At 29.8% G+C, this 16,179-nt stretch overlaps 1 protein-coding gene across 1 annotated transcript in view; it reads right to left on the bottom strand.

Moving 5' to 3' along the window:
* Positions 1 to 611, bottom strand: part of LOC108746324 (UNC93-like protein) — a 50,120-nt gene extending 49,509 nt beyond the window's left edge. The window contains exon 1 of the mRNA XM_018483038.1: positions 150 to 611. The gene's annotated coding sequence lies outside the window, so the exon portion shown is untranslated. The remainder of the gene's footprint in view (positions 1 to 149) is intronic.
* Positions 612 to 16,179: the final 15,568 nt, after the last annotated feature.

Here is a 16,179-nt window from a genome sequence, read left to right as displayed (position 1 = left end):
AACGCGAGACAGAATTATCTATCGTCCGGTTAAAACTCATTGGTAGCGTAAATGGCGCGTAATGGTGCATACGAAAAGTTCAGCACAGTTGGCGAAAAACCACCCCCTTCGTAAGCAACCCCGTGAATCCTCTTCGTCGCAATACTCACGTCTTAGCAGATCGATCGTTCGAATCAGCGACGATCTCGCGTTCCCCTTCGTCTCGGTGAACAGGGAGACAGGTGGTTGGTTCTCGCGAGGGGTTGTTCTATCGACGCAGCAGAGGGTAGGAAACCCTACGTTGACAGCCGTGGCTAGCCCCGTTCTCGTAACGTTGGACGAATGAATTGTCTCGCGAATCGATTCGATTCGATCTCCGCTCGAACCGAATTCTCGAGGTACTTCAATAGTGGCGTGTATCGAAGATTGCGTGCGAATCGCGTGCGAAGAACGTGTTTGGGAACGCGTTGTAGGACGAAAAATCCTGGAAAACGCGTCCGAACAGTTCGGGGGTTCGGAGACAACTGAACCTGCCTGACTGTCGGCGGACTTTGGAATCGGTGAGTGGTTCGTCGTTCGGTTCTTGGTTCGCCGATTCTCGGCTCTGCGGGTTCGTATACGCGCGAGTCACGACCGTCGTTTTCTCTCTGTACAGTGTACATGCGGCACACACGGTGCACCTTCGTTTGCTCCTACCCTACCTCCCTTTTCTTCTCCTCCTCTTCCTCCACCTCTTCACCTCCTCAAAACCTTCTCTTTCTCTTTCTCGGTTTTGTCTCCTCTATGTGTTTCCTCTGTGTCACTCGCCGTGTCGTGTCGCTGTTAAGCGAATAGGTAGCCCCATAAAACACGTATGCACGTGCGTAAATTTTGCATACGCACCATACCAAAAAATACCAAAAAACGCGTGTGCACCCGATGTATTCTCCTACCATTTCTCCTTTGCTGTTAGATATCAAAGGGGGGAGCAATGATAACCCAATCCTTAAGTTAAATATATATATCATTTTGTTAATTTTTAACTTTCATGTCAAAATGTAAATCAATCCATTCCTGTATTTAATATCAAAGTAAACACCGTCCAATTAACATATGCATTTAGTAAATAATAACAAATTTGAATCAGATGTAATACATTTTCTTCAGTTAAATTGTTTAACTTCATTGTTTTAAATTAATGACATGTATTGAGTATAAGCAGTAATGATTAGAAATGATTAAAAATAACTCAAATAGCATGTTTGACATTATGGATTTAATAGTGTTTACATTTATTCATTTTTTAATCTTTTTTTATGATTCCATTAAATTTTATTAATTCTTCCCCATTTCAGATTTTAATATAAAATTATCTCAGAAAAAAAAATATATGTATATATATAATCCAACCTACTCACACAATATATAAAATTTATATTTATAAAAATTATTTTTAATTTTGTATAACTTTGTAATTAGTAATATTTTAACTAACAATAATTTGTAATTAGTAATTTTTTTCGACTGCAGTTTTACAGTCACCGTTTTCTTTAGTTTAATTCCAATATTCGAAGTCTTTGTGGTCATTCATAGTATAACAGTATATAAATAAAAAACACAAATGCATATCAATTGCATATTTTTCATATACAATTGTAATGTGATGTTTTAATGTTAAATGAATATGATATATTAAACAAGTAAATAATCCATAATAATTCAGGCAATCGATAAGACGATTGATGTAACGTATAAATGCCTTATAGTTGCCTTCGGAAACGTCATTACACGAAGCATCAGGCGGAAAATAATAAGTCATAAGATATGTAATTGAATATATGCTTACATTGATCTGTTTGAATATGAAGTTTAATGTCGTGAGAATTTTTTAAAAAAAGGGAAAAGTTTTTCCATTAATTCTGATAATTAAACAACAAACGTCACACTTTCACGAACAGAAAAACGAAAGTTCTACACCGGTAAAATAACCGTGTTTCATGTGTCACTGGGTCACTGTGTTTTTCCAGCAATGGAAAACTTTTTCCTTAGCATATAGATTACTTTCGACAAAACGACCAGCCAGCATGGCAATAGACATTGCTCGGATGTTAACAATAAATAATTAAAATAATCAAGGCACGTTATTAGTGTTGAGCCAGTTTTAGCAAATCACATACTTATATATCACGTGTTGAGTGACTATAAACATAATAAAATATAACGATAAAAATGATATGTGATGTTTCAGCAATTAAAAATCACTCGAGACGATCTCGCAATAATATATTTAAAACAAGTTCTAAGAAAATGGAACATATTTGAAAATATATTGCTGTTAAAAATATTCGTACACATTCGTACAATTTTCTCACAATTTACAGGAAGTAAGGTATAATAAATATTTGATAAATAAGTACTCCGAAGACATATATAATAAATATTTCACATAAATGTAATAGGTTATATCAAAAATTGTTAAAATAAAATTGCAATTGTGCGCGATGAATGATGACGTTTCGGTCATTAATCACGCATAAAAGTACAATAATAGTTAATAGACATTGTGACAAAAAGACATACCAGTTTCTCAAAAAGGAAATGACGGGATTCCCAGTAAGGCAGTTTCTACTGTTGATTCGAAAAAGGATTAAAGTTCACCGGATCCTTACACGATAACACAATTCGTTTCTTAGTTAGTCATATACTATCCGTGAAGAGAGGCTTTTCCCGTTATTGGCGATGCCGCAACGCGAATGTGCCTTAGAAATTGCATTCGCCGATCGCGAGTTGTACCGTCTGTCGCGGCCGCGCAAATACTCGAAGAATCCTGGTCGAGACAGTAGAAGACTTGAAGATTCGTTAGACTAGATGACGTCACGGAAAGACGATCTGAGGTATCATCAAGTAATTCTGATAGGCCGTCGTTCCCCCTACTTTTAGATTCGTGAAAGCAGATTACACAGATATACAATATATTGTCAAAAATAATACGCTATTTGTGTGCATATGTGTGTGTTATTATTGTATATATAAATATGAGAAATGCTTATACGTGTGTCATTAAAGAAATTAATATGTACCATGGTACATATGTAAATATTTGTGAAATAAATATTCCTTTTAATAATATTTTTTTTCTGACACAATTATCAATTTTAATAAATAGTTTTAATAAATAGTTAATTGATGATAAACGTTACCATAACAAAACTACCAGAAAATAATAAATAATGATATGTAACCGAGCAACGTAATTTTTTTAATTAAAATTTATTTAATTAAAATATTTAAATTTATTTAATTAAAATAGTTTTTTAATTAAAATTTATTTATTGATAATTATATTATACAATCTGACTTCGGATGTGACGTTAATGCGCATTTCAATAGGATGTATTCGATAGTTGCTCGGTTACATATCATTATTCATTATTTTCTGGTAGTTTCGTAACGTTTCCTTAAGCATAGTGATCTGCTGTCAGCCGTACGCGTTCATTATCGTTTGCTATAACGTAGTTATTATTCAATGACGTGGCTCCCATGTAAGAATCGAGCTCCTTTTATTTCGGTCAGACAATTATACACAAAAGGTATTAATTTCACTCTATTTTCAATTGTTACAAAAGTTATTTTTGATATAGCGATGCCTAACACATGTCAAACGTGCAGAATACGTCAGAAAGAAGGCTGACTCTTAGCCGCATGTGAAATGGTCAAATGTCATCGGTTTTTTTCTATGATAAATGCAAGGTGAAAGAATCACTTATTTTATGTGCTGGCTTCATACGCATACACCACTTCTCCTTGGTTGTTACCTTTCTTTATCTTTTTCTAGCTGTTATCGTGTGGTATCATATCAAGAATCGCTACTGCTCTTTAAACGCTTGTAATTTTAATCGGCCTAAAGTAACCGTATGCGTTTATTGACGTAAAATAAGCTGGACTTAAGTTACTATTCCAGCTTTTTTTATGGTCACTTTATTTATGATGTAAAATTGATTTGTATTTTTTATGAATATAAAAACAAAATAAAAGTAAATTAAATTGATAGATAAAACAAACATTCTTAATATTGTACTTTCTACTTCTATAACAAATTTTCTAGCATTTTTCCTAATTTTGGACTTATGTCACTTGTCAATTAAGGGACTCATATAATACTGAAATGACACAATCGAATAATATACATTATATAATAATACACTTTTTATGAGTTATTTTAACACTCATTTAGTCGATTAGTTCCGCAAAGTGTTAATTACAAATGGCAGTCATATCTTTTATGTTATCGCAATTGACGACTTTCACTAAACGAAGTTGAAACGGAATAAGATATTTGCGATTCTATTTATCGCATGATCGAACAAACAATACTTTCTCCACGACATTTTTCAAATCAACCACCAAAAAAATATACATTTTTGGCTAATGTTTATCTATCTATGTTCACTATCATGTATCGACTGCACTAATTCAATTTTTTATGTTATCACCATGCATTATCGCTGTGCGGGTTAGCATTGTGAATAGCAGCCAGAGTGTGTCATGTTACGTCAATGTCACAGCGCAAACAATCATAAAAAAATATTATTGTCGCCAGGTAAAGTTTCGCTGTTTAAATAAACTACTGTTTGAGAATTACTCCGGGTTTATCAGCAGTCAGTTATAAGTCAGTCCGAAGGAAGGACAAGAATTTAGTGATGAGCGAAATGGTATTCAAGAAATTTCGCATAAATAACATCATAATATTCTCTTGCTAGCTGAATCACGCATTGTGTGGTCGAGTATACAACCAAATACGTATTTGTAGCTTAGTAATCGACTGTCCTTCAAAATGCAATTTTTAATCGGAATTTAATAATCCGAGGTCCGTACCGAAGATAGGATTGGAAAGATGGACATCTGAATATCCTTGACAAATTTTTGGCGCGCTCATCATTCGCATATTGTTCTGTGCGTCCGGTGCATTACCCGCGATTATCGATCACTACACAACTGCGTTGTACAACTGGATGAGTCAGTTTCTCTTACTAATATCGAATTACAATAAAAAGAAATTTACTTTTATTATTACTCAAATAATATTATAACTTAAACTGTTTCTCTCATGAAAATATCTCAGATTTTGAGCTCTTCAAAAAGTTCTTAATAATAAAATTAAAATATTTATATATAAATTTGTACAAATTCATATAAATTATTAAAGTTTACAGTGTAATTGAAAATTGTTTTAAATTTTTGTGATAAACCCAGTATTTACTTTTCGCGCAATTTTGTATATTAATAAGTTTTAAAGTCAAGCGATTTACCTATGAATTAATCATAAATATAAAAAATATAAAAATTCATAAGTACATGTAAGTTCAAATTGCAATGCATTTTTCATCAATTATCGTTTTTATATATTTATAATTATAGAGAATAAATGTATATAAGAGCAATCAGTATTCAAAATTATTGTAAAGCGGAATAATCGAAGTGTTCATATTCACGAATGTATCGTAGGTGATAAATCGTCTCTCGTTGCACATTCGATTTCGCCGTAACGATGGATTTGCCATTTGACGAGGTAATAAGACACTCCGTTTAGTGAGTTATCGAACAATAGCCGCGTACCAACAATGAGAGACAACGAAAGTTATGCTCTACGCAATATGGCTCTCTCAATATGGCTGCAATCACGTGAAGGAGCCGTGCAAAATGGTTGTCGCTTCGTTATACTTGTTCGATTTGCGAATAAGCTTCACAACAGAAATATGCAAATTATTTCAAGTAAAGTCTTGTCTGCAATCATTTTAAAAAGCAAACATATAAAAAATATTTAATCTTTAATTTCTTATATGATATATCGATTATACTTAACTAGTAAATAAACTTTGTTCATTAATTAATCCGTATCAAAATATTCAAAGAAAAATTAAAATTTAGTGTTCTAAACAAGCAACTGACTTTTGTGCATAAATATGTAGTTCATTACTCAGAACTTCGAATGTAAAAGAAAAAAATTGATAGATGATCATCCAATCAAATCAACAGCAGAAGAGAAATTATTTTTCTTTTCAATAAACGCTTAAACTGAAGAATGTAATCGAATGTGTTTAAAGAGTAAATACTTCACGTGCGTCATTTAGACGAAACGTCCATGAATATGAAAAATGTTAGACCAAAACGCAATCATTAAAGCCTCATCTACAATAGTCGCTGTGTAGCATGTAGTGTGAAATTGGGCACGTTTAGCGGATTCATCAGTTGAATGAACGCTCGCTGCTACTGACGTATTATTCTAGATCTAAAAGTCTGATTGAATGATTTATAAGAACACATCAATAACAGCGAATGCTTACTTAATTGTTGAGTCCGCTGTACGCAGCCAATGTCGCAGGAATACTGTTTCTATTATATAATGCCTGTTCTACAATAGGGTCGCAAGTCGTAAACCGTAAGAAATTAACCAATCACAGTTAAGTGAGAAGAATAATCGATTATGATTGATTAATTTCTTATGTGGCTTACTGCTTACTCTGTTATAGTCCTAATCGTATGGTTGTCCTAGTCGCAAGAGTTCTTGTCGTATGGAGTTGAAGTTGGAACTGAACTCTACATACGACAAGAGCTCTTGCAACTGCGATAATCATACGACTAGAAACAATATTCCTGCGACATTGGCTTCTCGTGCGACTATTGTAGATGAGACTTTAAACGCAAGAAAATATACGATCCGATTGTAAATGTAAACGCACTCATATTCCATGGTCTATCTAGCGCTAATTTCGTTTCTCCAAAACGTGAAATGTCTGTTTCTATACAGTGTCTTGCGCCAGCAAATATAAAAATTAAAAAATCCATAATTAATTTCAGTGTAAACCTGGTCTTATCAGTAGTCATTGATAAGAAAATGCGATATAAGGTCAATATAAGACAATAATGGCAGCAGAGATCAACAGTCTTCTTGCACCTGCTCATTATATTCAAGCAGATTACAAAAATTCAAGCGAATCTTTTCAAAATAAAACAATGTTTTACTTTTATGTTACAGTTTTACGTTAAAAACGTATTTACTAAATTGCGTGCTACTATACGGCTATCTATTCAATCCCCTGAGATGAGCAAACGTCTGATCGTTTCATATGAACATAAATAAATGTGAGACTATAAATGACTTTTCTAATTGATAATTATTACATGAGAGATCATCGCGTATCGTGCGATAAAACCAAGTGGTGCTCAATTATCGTTATCTTAAGTGTAGACCATTATATATATATATATATTAGTCTAAGAAAACTGTAGCGACTCTCCATTATATATTGCAAAAATTGTAATCAAATCGAATTATTATCGCGATAAAGTAACTACGATTGTAATCATCTATCAAGTAGTCAAAATAAAAAATTTGAATTATCTTTCAATGGATCGTTAATTTTCTATATATATAATATTCTATATCTATATATATCTTGTTACAAATTGTTTAACTTTTGTGAGCTAGTAATATAAATGTCAAAATTATTTAGAATATCTATATTTTTAAAAACTTTAAATACTTATTTAACAACCCAGTAAGCAAGAAACATTTTGAAACATTTCAGCAACATTGTAGCAATGTTACAACAATGGTACAAAATGTTTTTGCTTGCTGGGAATAACAATAAATTATTAAATATTTTGATACAAAACATATTAGGTATATAAGAAAATATAAGATTAATATAAAAGCATAATAATTCTAACTATACATAGAAGCTGTTAAATTCATTAAATTATAAGAATTTTCAAATAGATTTTATATATTTTCTGTAGCGCGATCGTTTTCGATACGAATTAATTTGTTCCAATATACAATCCGGTTAAAGATCTTTTATTGTAAAATGTATAATGCAAATTCTATATGACTGGTGAGAATTGCTATACTTATTTCTATTAATGGCTTTCACGTTCATGTTTCTCGAGTGCACTTTTCATTAAATTTCTAATTCGATTGATTCACTCAATTGAAAAACTCAATCAATGGAAATGTATATTAAAATCAGAAATAATAACACATCCTGCAAATTGTTACTTAGTAAAGTAGATTAATAGTTATATATATATATATATATATCAATTTCTCAAAAATATTTACATCTAAGATTTTTCTTTAAAAAATTGTATTTTACATATATGAGATATATATTAAAAATTAAACTAGTTATAAAAATAGCACATAATACTTACTAGTAATACAATTAAAAACTTAAAAGTTTAAAATGTCACTATTTTGATATTCGACAAGTATTTTTGTAAGATAAAGTGTCAACGATTTCAGCGCTACATATTATGATACGAATGTCACGCTACATATTATTTCGATGGCACATGCAAGTCAGATTATTATATGATAACGTAATCAAATACGTCGAAAAACCAATATTGAAAAATGTTATAATTGTATTTAAACAGACATGATAAAAGTCTCATATTATAGACGCTGTTCAATTAATGTAGAGAGGACATATCAAAATTCAAATTAGATACACGATTCAAAAGCAATGTATTATATTGTGTTCTGTAATCGTGTTTTCAAGAATTGGTTTAAATTGGTTTAAATAAGTATCAATGAACTATTATTATTTTAGCTAGAAAAGATATCTCTGGCAGAAATAATAAAATCAAGTTTGTATCTACCACTTTGACGAGCAATATAAAATGAATAAAATAACTCACATTTAAAACTTTCTACAAATAGTCGGCAGTAATAATACAAAATTTTAAGAAAAAGTCTGTTATATTTAAATAATATATAGATATTATATTTAAAGTATAATTCAGGAATAAAAATGTTTTTCCTTAATTTTAACAAATAAATAACGACTAAAAAAAATGAGTGGATTTATCAATTTTTTAAAATTATGTTTACGTCATTCTTTAATTGTAAGTGTTTTGATATTATTCATTTTTCCAACCGGAAAAAAGTTGGGAATTACACGATCAAATCTTCCTCAGCGGGAAGTTCCCAATCTTTGCTCATTAAGAAAACACGTTTTATGAAATTTATCAAGGCACAGAATATTCGCATTAAATTATTTGCTGTATTAATTTGCATTAACACCTAACATTTTCTTCTAATTATTCGATTTTGATTGTTGGTAATAAGTAAAGCTGGGATTATATAAAAATGCATATTTTATATTATTAATATGAATACAAAACGGCTTGCATATCTACACGAATTACGTAAAAGCAAAGCGTTAAAGCCTACTTTTATTTTGCATATTTTACATATATGTATCTTTTTGAGCATATTTCTTATAAAATTGTATATTTGCTCATATAGTGATTAATATTTACAATTCTTTTTCTTGAGAAATCAAATATTTAAGATAATATATTTAAGATATTTAAGACTAATTTTGTATTTAAATTATGCCATTTTGTGTTAATACTGTTTTATATATTTTTTGCTCAAAGTTAATTAATTTGTTTATTTTATTATATTTTTATAATTATTTCTTTCTGTGCTTTTCATTTAATAAATATATTGCATATTTTGCATCTCATGCAAATATCTCATTGTAAGTATTTATAATATTCTGTAAAAAATTAAATATTCTTGATTTAGTTTTGTATTCAAATAAGTTCGTTTGTGTTAATACAATGTATTTTTTGCTTTAAGTTAAATTATTTGTTTATCTTATTATATTTTTAAAAGTATTTCTTTCTGTGCTTTTTATTTAATAAACGTATATATTGCATATTTTTGCATATTTTTACCAAATTTTATGCATATAATATGTGCATATATTCTTGTTTTTACGTGCATATAATTCTTTATCACAAAAGATTTTGTGATATCTTTCTAACAATGGGATAACATGTCTAATTTATTTCATTCTATTACTGTTTATATGTAATGATAGTATACGTATTTTTGGCAAATGTATTTATATTTCTGGTACATATTTCTGGTAAATGTATGCTACAGCATGTTCTTGATGTTGTATTTTTCAGAAAAGATTTATCATGTTTCTGTATTGTTTCTCTGTATTACTTTCCAAAGAAGAAAAACTTATTATCTCATCCATATATTTTTCTACGTTTTGTTAAGAAGAAAAATTAGTAAATAAAATATTCAAATGCAATTGTCACGTCTCGTGTTTCAGTTCTGTCATTACATCAACACAACAAATGTAATTGTCACATATAATGCTGCACAAATATTACCAATATTTATTTCTTTTAACGACAGATTCTTTACTCAACACTTAGCAATCAATATTTCGTCTAAAGAAATACTGAGAAATCTCAAATAATTAACAAATATTTTTTCTGGCAACTAAAGAGGCAAATCACAGTTTTCGACTTATCTTAAGTAAATCTTTACACAAGATGGTAAAGTTTATGAAACTAACTTATACTTTGCGATAACATAATCATTTGCAGTGCAATATTCATACTACAGATAAAATATTAGTATCTTAATTACGTTCCAAACAATAGCATCAAAATCTGAAGCTGGTGGTTTCATTAATATGCAATTTTTAATCATAATTAAAAAAAAATTATTATTAATTATTAATGTAACTTCGATATTATTTAATGGTAATGCAGAAAATTAGCTATTAGCGATAATGCGATCTATAATTCGTTAATTTATTTTAATAATTTATTTTAATAATTACGCTATGGGGGGGGGGGGTTAATCAATTAGATGGTAATAATTTCGAGAAATCGATTTTAATTATTTGATATAATAACAATAATTCGCGATATATACCAGTATTTCCTCCTCTCTTCCCTTCTCCGAGTTTCTAGAAAATTTTACAACACATTTCCGGCCACGCAAATCGAGTGGAAGGATCTCTCGTGATAGCTAGGATCGAAGTTCTCTAACGACAACTTCCGATCATTGCGTAATTTCGATTTATGTATACTTCGATGCCACGTGGAAAATCTATGCAGAGCATAGAGTAATTGACCAATCGGCGGAACTTGTCACTTTTACTGCTTGTGATGCAACGCGTTTCGTGTTATCACTCGTCGCTCGACCGGAAGTATTACGGTCTATACAGGAAGTTCAACCACGTAAATTTCCCTGATATACTCTGCTATTACTATTGTGAACGAAGTTATTGCCACGAATGCAACAATTGACATACAGCACGCGAGATTATAATAGATATTCTGGTAATATTACAGTTTCTCGACGACTTAGTACTGTAATAATGTTGAAATTTTTATGAGTCTGTTTGTACAAGCAAGCTTTTGGTCGTAATCATAATTATCGCGTCCGTAAATAAAGAATAGCTGCGTAAATATTCATATATTAAAGTGGATATTCATGTATGTATATAGTTATATACATATGGAAATTCTTATAATAATTCTTGTGTAATAACAAAAAATACAAAAGACTCAAATACATAATGAAATTTTGATATAAAAAATTTTACTTGAAGAACTTAACTTGAAATTCGTTGTATTAAAGATTTATTGTTTAGAAAGACGTGTATGGACTTATAAACACAAACCTCGTAACCGAACGATCACGTACTGATATCACAGTAAAACGTATTTCTCGCCATGCATTTACGATAAGCGTATATGCATGAAGAACGTGCAAGTAGAAATTTGCTTCTGTGGCTTCGTGTATTGTTACAAGTCAACATACGAGTCAATAGGCATTGTGTATATACGTCGCCGCGGAAACCGTCAGATAATTATGAATAGACAACGATGACTCACAGAGGCGTCAATGGACATTATATCGCGACTCACGAGACGAAGCTGGTAAGCATCATTTCCCTTATCCTGCAAAAAGCAAAATATCTATTCTATTTCGTTATATATTCGTTATACTGATTGACGTTCCTTATGACCGACAAAAAGGTCTCGGTATTTATTATATTAGTTATTATATTATTATTATCATATTCTAAATTTCATCAACACAAAATTATGGAAATTTATTTTCTCTCTTATATAAATTTTGTTAAATCATACATAATATATTCCTTTACCCCGCAAAGCCTAAAATATTTACTATTTGGCTCTTTATATAGAAAAAATATTCCGATCCGTTTTAGGCGATCTGGTAATATTCCTTCGCGTAACTTTCCGAGACAGTATTGAAATACAAATTCAAATACTACGTCGGCTAGACGGCGTTTATATAGTGATTAGTGATAACTTTTACAACAGAAGTATCCATGAATGAGAAGAAGAGCGGAATCGTTTGCGTTGTATGTTAATTTGATAAGCGTAATGTGTATTTTCCGATGGTATCCTGATGTTTTCGTTTACAACATAGTTTGTACCGGTTGAAAGCAGATTTTATGGTTTGTTCAACCTGGTATTTTATAATTGTAAAATCAACGATAGTAAATCATTATGAGTTTATTCTTTTGTACTACAGATCTATCCTTCGGATTCTGATAACTCTATCATGACGCAATTCGGAAAGACTAGAAGTATAATTGCATAAACATGTTTTATTGATTTTAAATACACCCATGTTTTATTGATCTTCAAAAAATTAGCGATAGATAATTCTCATCGTAACGTATATCTAGTGTTTAGAATGCGGTTTGTGTAGATGTAGATTGATTGTAAATACACAGTAGTATAAAGTATCAGGTCAACTGATACATTGCTCGATTGGCCGTCGATCAGTAAAGCGTGATTCGATTTTCACCTTGAAGTCGCAGAAAGTTCCAAACGGTTCGCAAATTTGTATAATAATTAACTACACTCACGTATAAACACGCTCACCTGAACGCATAATAAAGAACTACTTGATATATTCTTTGTCTGAGGTGTAATGTAACGAATTCTTCGCGGATACCTCGACCTTGGCCGATATGAGGAGCCGATAATATGTCGTATAATTTCGATAAACTTCAATCGACTTTATAAACCAAACATGAAGCTCAAATCAATTAGTTAATTAATTATATTAAATTAATAAATATTATAAATCTAGGAATATATTTATCTGTATTCGCAATCTGCATAGATTGTTACATAAAAAAAGACAAGAACTGTTTCTTTTTGTATATAAACTCTTCTATAGTAGGAAGAAGATTCTCAAAATATCCAAAACAATTAATGTCTAAAGTTTTGATATTAATATCAACAAGATAAATATTTTTTTTGAGATATTTACGTATCTCAATAACAACTCAATCCTTATATAATGTAATAATGTCATATTTCTTTGATAAATACAATCTTCAACAGTAGCGTAAATAACGTGCACAATGAGTTAAAATTCTTTTGTATAATAAATCTTCTGTACATTTCACAGATTTACTGTCGTAAATTCATGAAATGTACTTGACCGAATAATCTATTTACGTCTTCTTTCGTCTTACGTCTCGGATGATAGATACGCGGTAATTGTTTACATGGAACGCGCGCCAAGCGACGCGACGACAACAAAACCCTAAATTAATATACTTTATTTTCAATGTGTATTACAAAAAAGAAACATAAAAGAGATCATAGAAAAAAAATTGGTTTTGAAGAAATTTCGAAAACTCCAATATTGTGTGTAGATATATTCAATGCGTGTCTAATATATCACCAGCATTAGATTTTTCTCTTGCGATATCATTTAGTAATCAATTTATAGTGCAAAATCAATTAAATAACTTTGATTTGTTAAATTTAAGTAAATCATTTATATTATATTTTTTTAAATTTGGAAAAACAAGATTTTAAAGATATTGCACTCTCAATCTTGTAAAACAAAACAATATTTATGACTATTTTATAAATTAAAATACGTCAGAAGTAGATAAATGATCCTGTTTATTCTTCGTGATTATAAATGCATATACGAATATAAGTGAACTTGGCTAGATCGAATCAATCTGATGTAACAAGAAAAAAATTAGAAATGTCTAAAAAGATACATAGCCAGTGCCGCTTTAATAACACACAGCTGACTGCACAACGGATTTATTTTCAAATTTAAAGATTCGCACTCTATAGTAATACTTTTACAATTCCCGTTTTCTCGTAAATTATTTTATCATACGCTGTGCAAAGTTATTATAGGATTATCAATTAATAGGATTATGAAATAAATTCATTAGATAATAATCTTTAGTTTGGAATTTTTATATCTCTTTTGAATGTCTGCATGGTGATACTAAGGTAATTTTAGTCATGTAAAATAATGAGTTAATGAATGGATTTCCCAGATTATCTTTTCTTAGTTACGTTTGTAATGGACATATATTTAAGAACATGAGAAACTCAATTTAGATTGCATTGTTTGTCTCTCAGCCAGCATCACCAGCGTCACTTTTACGCGCATAAAAATTACGACCTATCTAACATCGTCAACTTAGCGTCAACACAATCAGTGGACAACTTAATATTTGATGATGTAATTTCTAATATATTTGACAGTGCAATTTGCAATATTAACTAATCAGCCAACTGCCATGACAACTTAATCGGTTTCCTTCTTTGTTATTATTGTCATATATTAATTTGTCATGTAATTTATGCTACAAATGGTAATAAAGATTTTGTATATCACAAGGAAATATGTTGAATACACTGTTATATTTTAAGTAGAATATTAATGTATTAGAGAATAAAATGTACTTTTAAAATTAAACGTTTGCAATTAAAAACATTAATTTTAAATAATCAGATAATACAATATTAAAAAATAAGTATTTCATCTCATGTCAAATAGTTTTATTTTTTTTTTTTAATCTAATCGGTGCACTATACTATACTGTAAAAACCTTTTACAGTTGTAATATCAACTAGTAATTGCATCATGAGAAAGGATTCAATTGCTATCAATACTGAACTGATTGTTCACAAGGATATCATGTCTACTGCATATGTGCAGATTTTATAAATATAACTTTTATGTCATATCATGTCTGTCAACATATCATGTCTATAATATAAGTCATATAATATGGTTGCCATCACATTTTTATTTTATTTTGTTATTACGTAAGTAATTCATATAAATTACTCAGACTAATATCTTAATATATACTTTATATTTTGCAGATATTTTTTTAGTCATTAATTAATAGCGTTCTTCCAAAATTATATATATAATTATGTATGTAATAAACATATTATTTTATATATATAAATGTGATTAATAATTATTTAAAATTATTACAAAATTGTATAATTAAGCGTCTAAATAAATCTATTTCTGCACTAAAAGAAAAGTGTTAGTATTTGTGACTATAATTATATGGTAAAATAATTATGACTCCATTTTTTTTATAGTTATTACTGCTATAATTAGCAAATTATGTTTATAGTTTTACCAAAGGATTAGTTGACATTGAAATTATTATAATTGAATTATAATAATTGCAACTTTTTTTCTCTTATAGCATGAAATAAAAGAAATTTTAAAAAAATGTGCATTGAAACAGGTTATTAGAGCACAATATAATTGTATATATGATATAAATATAAACAAATATGATTTTTAAATAATATGTATATCAATGAAAAATGTTATCGCCCATGCTCAAAAATTAGATTATATTAGTACATAGTTTGTAATAATGAGCTACATTATATTCGCGATGCATGCCAATCGGTGATTTTTTGCAATCGATGACTTTTCCTTATCGCCTAAGGTTATTGTTCTTGTACGAAATGTAGTATTGCCGTCCAAAGAAAGAGGATAAGCTACAATTACGTAACGTAGTCATATGTCGCATTTTGAGCGAAGGTGCGAGAACACCATGAGCATAAACAAAATAATATTATTTCGCAAAAGCGCGCCACGCAAAATCGTGACACGTATGTTTTTAAGCACACGCCCTGTACGATGACACATGACGTCTTTCTAATCGATTTATGCTGCGACGAAACGTAATATTCGACAAATTAGCTCAATTAGCTGTTATTTTAATAAGATTCCCAATTTTTTTAACTTTTTTTAAATTTTTAGAATTCTATAACCATCTTTCAATTTTAAATCATTGTTATGCAAAAATAAAAAAAATGTATGCATGTAAAATAACATAGACATAATATAACACATATTTTATAAAAGTTATAAAGTTAAAATGCAAGATTATAATATTGACGTTATATTACTTTTAATTATTGTCGACTGAATTGTTATTACACGCCATTCATCCGGACATAAAATTAATTACTGTAATATAGTAAAATTATGATTGCAATGGGAATTTCGTTAATAATAGATTAAAGAACATTTATCGCGAGAAAATAGTT

This window comes from Trachymyrmex septentrionalis, unplaced genomic scaffold (genome assembly GCF_001594115.1).
Source record: "Trachymyrmex septentrionalis isolate Tsep2-gDNA-1 unplaced genomic scaffold, Tsep1.0 scaffold167, whole genome shotgun sequence".
In the NCBI taxonomy this organism is placed as follows: domain Eukaryota; kingdom Metazoa; phylum Arthropoda; class Insecta; order Hymenoptera; family Formicidae; genus Trachymyrmex; species Trachymyrmex septentrionalis.
Note: the sequence above shows the minus strand (reverse complement) of the source record. Positions and strands in the feature narration are given on the sequence as shown.